Source organism: Nerophis lumbriciformis, linkage group LG21, assembly GCF_033978685.3.
Source record: "Nerophis lumbriciformis linkage group LG21, RoL_Nlum_v2.1, whole genome shotgun sequence".
Taxonomy (NCBI): Eukaryota; Metazoa; Chordata; class Actinopteri; order Syngnathiformes; family Syngnathidae; genus Nerophis; species Nerophis lumbriciformis.
Window position 1 is genome coordinate 4,920,001 of NC_084568.2, and position 5,000 is coordinate 4,925,000.

Sequence of the window (5,000 nt, forward strand, 5' to 3'; positions counted from 1 at the left end):
GTTTTGAAAGTGCTCCCCCTCTGGTCAACATATGAAATAACAAGTGTGTGTAAATATTTCAAGTGCTCCCCCTCTGGTCAACATATGTAATGACAAGTGTGTGTAAGAAATTGAAATGCGCCCCCTTTGGCCAAATTTAATTTAAAAAAAAAATATATATGTATATAGAGACATACTATAATAACTTGAAGTAAATAATTAAGATTAAAAAACAATTACAAACAAAAAAATCCCAAAAATGAACTAAAGCAGACTTTTTCTCACAATGAGTCGACTTTTTTCTTACAAAACTGGGAACAATTTCTCATATTATTTTTGTTTCTGTAATATTGCAGTATTTTCTCATAAAATTATTACTTTTTTTTTAATGTAAAACTATTACTTTTTAATGCAAAATGATGACATTTGTCATATAAAATTCTGACTTTAATCGCAATATTGCCAATTTTTGTTGTTGTAAAACAGTGACATTTTATGAGTAAAATAATGACTTTTGTCATCATTTTGCCTAGTAAAACTCCGATGATTATTATAATACTGCCAAAATTTTAAAGTGTCCTTATAAAATTGTGACTTTTGTCGAGCAAAATTACGAGTCTTTTCATAAAATCGCCAAAATTTGAAGCTTTTTCTTGCAAAATTGCGACTGTTGTTGAGTAAAATTCCAACTTTTATCATAACATTGCACAAATGTTCAGTTCAAGTATATTTGATTTTTTGATTTTTTTTTTTGCATTGCACACAGTTTGAACAGTAACACCGTGTTGGCGTACCTTTAAATGGAGCCCAGACCACCAGTTTGGGAATCACTGATCTACGTGTATATGTACAGTATCTACTGTATATCAAGTATGTGTTGTTATGTATGTATGCCCATGTGTATATATTTACTGTGTCATATATTTAAACTGCATTCATTTTGAAAAATGTATTATCATGATGACAGTATGCCGAATTTATAGTGTGTAATAAATTCATATTTGTCGTTTGTCACTTGTGAAATAACTTAATTAAAGGATTGTTAAAAATAAAAATAAAAAAAAAGTTAATAAATCAATATAAAAATATTTTAAAAAAGAATTAATAAATTAATAAATACACTGAAAATATCAAAATGAGGGTGGTCCCAAAAAGGAGGGATTTTTAAAATTGACTGTGTGTCGATTTTAAAAGTGCTCCCCCTCTGGTTAACATATGAAATAACAAGTGTGTGTAAATATTTCAAGTGCTCCCCCTCTGGTCAACATATGTAATGACAAGTGTGTGTAAGAAATTTAAATGCGCCTCCTTTGGCCAAATTTACTTAAAAAAAATAAAAATAAATATGTATATAGAGACATACTGTAATAACTTGAAGTAAATAATTAAGATTAAAAAACAATTACAAACAAAAAAAATCCCCCAAAATTAAATGAACTAAAGCAGACTTTTTCTCACAATGTGTCGACTTTTTTTCTTACAAAATTGGGAACAATTTCTCATATTATTTTTGTTTCTGTAATATTGCAATATTTTCTCATAAAATTATTTCTTTTTTTTTAATGTAAAACTATTACTTTTTAATGCAAAATTTTGACATTTGTCATATAAAATTCTGACTTTAATCGCAATATTGCCAATTTTTGTTGTTGTAAAACAGTGACATTTTTTGAGTAAAATAATAACTTTTGTCATCATTTTGCTTAGTAAAACTCCGATGATTATTATAATACTGCCAAAATTTTAAAGTGTCCTTATAAAATTGTGACTTTTGTCGAGCAAAATTACGAGTCTTTTCATAAAATCGCCAAAATTTGAAGCTTTTTCTTGTAAAATTGCGACTGTTGTTGAGTAAAATTCCAACTTTTATCATAACATTGCACAAATGTTCAGTTCAAGTATATTTGATTTTTTGATTTTTTTTTTTGCATTGCACACAGTTTGAACAGTAACACCGTGTTGGCGTACCTTTAAATGGAGCCCAGACCACCAGTTTGGGAATCACTGATCTATGTGTATATGTACAGTATCTACTGTATATCAAGTATGTGTTGTTATGTATGTATGCCCATGTGTATATATGTACTGTGTCATATATTTAAACTGCATTAACTTTGAAAAATGTATTATCATGATGACAGTATGCCGAATTTATAGTGTGTAATAAATTCATATTTGTCGTTTGTCGCTTGTGAAATAACTTAATTAAAGGATTGTTAAAAAAAAGAAGAAAAAAGTTAATAAATCAATATAAAAACATTTTAAAAAATAATTAATAAATTAATAAATACACTGAAAATATCAAAATGAGGGTGGTCCCAAAAAGGAGGGATTTTTCAAATTGACTGTGTCGGTTTTAAAAGTGCTTTCCCTTTGGTCAACATATGAAATAACAAGTGTGTGTAAATATTTCAAGTGCTCCCCTTCTGGTCAACAAATGTAATGACAAGTGTGTGTAAGAAATTGAAATGCGCCCCCTTTGGCCAAATTAAAAAATTTTTAAATAAATAAATATGTATATAGAGACATACTGTAATAACTTGAAGTAAATAATTAAGATTAAAAACCAATTACAAACAAAAAAATCCCAAAAATGAACTAAAGCAGACTTTTTCTCACAATGTGTTGACTTTTTTTCTTACAAAATTGGGAACAATTTCTCATATTATTTTTGTTTCTGTAATATTGCAATATTTTCTCATAAAATTATTTCTTTTTTTTAATGTAAAACTATTACTTTTTAATGCAAAATGATGACATTTGTCATATAAAATTCTGACTTTAATCGCAATATTGCCAATTTTTGTTGTTGTAAAACGGTGACATTTTTGGAGTAAAATAATGACTTTTGTCATCATTTTGCCTAGTAAAACTCCGATGATTATTATAATACTGCCAAAATTTTAAAGTGTTCTTCTAAAATTGTGACTTTTGTCGAGCAAAATTACGAGTCTTTTCATAAAATCGCCAAACTTTGAAGCTTTTTCTTGTAAAATTGCGACTGTTGTTGAGTAAAATTCCAACTTTTATCATAACATTGCACAAATGTTCAGTTCAAGTATATTTGATTTTTTGATTTTTTTTTTTGCATTGCACACAGTTTGAACAGTAACACCGTGTTGGCGTACCTTTAAATGGAGCCCAGACCACCAGTTTGGGAATCACTGATCTACGTGTATATGTACAGTATCTACTGTATATCAAGTATGTGTTGTTATGTATGCATGCCCATGTGTATATATGTACTGTGTCATATATTTAAACTGCATTTATTTTGAAAAATGTATTATGTATGCCGAATTTATATAGTGTGTAATAAATTCATATTTGTCGTTTGTCGCTTGTGAAATAACTTAATTAAAAGATTGTTAAAAAAAAAAAAAAAAAAAGTTAATAAATCAATATAAAAACATTTTAAAAAATGATTAATGAATTAATAAATACACTGAAAATATCAAAATGAGGGTGGTCCCAAAAAGGAGGGATTTTTCAAATTGACTGTGTGTCGGTTTTAAAAGTGCTCCCCCTCTGGTCAACATATGAAATAACAAGTGTGTGTAAATATTTCAAGTGCTCCCTCTCTGGTCAACATATGAAATGACAAGTGTGTGTAAGAAATTTAAATGCGCCCCCTTTGGCCAAATTTTATTTTAAAAAAAAAATATATATATATATATGTATATAGAGACATACTGTAATAACTTGAAGTAAATAATGAAGATTAAAAACCAATTACAAACAAAATAATCCCAAAAAATTAAATTAACTAAAACAGACTTTTTCCTCACAATGTGTTGACTTTTTTTCTTACAAAATTGGGAACAATTTCTCATATTATTTTTGTTTCTGTAATATTGCAATATTTTCTCATAAAATTATTTCTTTTTTTTTAATGTAAAACTATTACTTTTTAATGCAAAATGATGACATTTGTCATATAAAATTCTGACTTTAATCGTAATATTGCCAATTTTTGTTGTTGTAAAACAGTGACATTTTTTGAGTAAAATAATGACTTTTGTCATCATTTTGCCTAGTAAAACTCCGATGATTATTATAATACTGCCAACATTTTAAAGTGTTCTTATAAAATTGTGACTTTTGTCGAGCAAAATTACGAGTCTTTTCATAAAATCGCCAAAATTTGAAGCTTTTTCTTGTAAAATTGCGACTGTTGTTGAGTAAAATTCCAACTTTTATCATAACATTGCACAAATGTTCAGTTCAAGTATATTTGATTTTTTTTGCATTGCACACAGTTTGAACAGTAACACCGTGTTGGCGTACCTTTAAATGGAGCCCAGACCACCAGTTTGGGAATCACTGATCTACGTGTATATGTACAGTATCTACTGTACATCAAGTATGTGTTGTTATGTATGTATGCCCATGTGTACATATGTACTGTGTCATATATTTAAACTGCATTAACTTTGAAAAATGTATTATCATGATGACAGTATGCCGAATTTATAGTGTGTAATAAATTCATATTTGTCGTTTGTCGCTTGTGAAATAACTTAATTAAAGGATTGTTAAAAAAAAAAAAAAAAAAGTTAATAAATCAATATAAAAACATTTAAAAAAATGATTAATGAATTAATAAATACACTGAAAATATCAAAATGAGGGTGGTCCCAAAAAGGAGGGATTTTTCAAATTGACTGTGTGTCGGTTTTAAAAGTGCTCCCCCTCTGGTCAACATATGAAACAACAAGTGTGTGTAAATATTTCAAGTGCTCCCCCTCTGGTCAACATATGTAATGACAAGTGTGTGTAAGAAATTGAAATGCGCCCCCTTTGGCCAAATTTAATAAAAAAAAAAAAAAAAAAATGTATATAAAGACATACTGTAATAACTTGAAGTAAATAATTAAGATTAAAAAACAATTACAAACAAAATAATCCCAAAAAATTAAATGAACTAAAGCAGACTTTTTCTCACAATGTGTCGACTTTTTTCTTACAAAACTGGGAACAATTTCTCATATTATTTTTGTTTCTGTAATATTGCAATATTT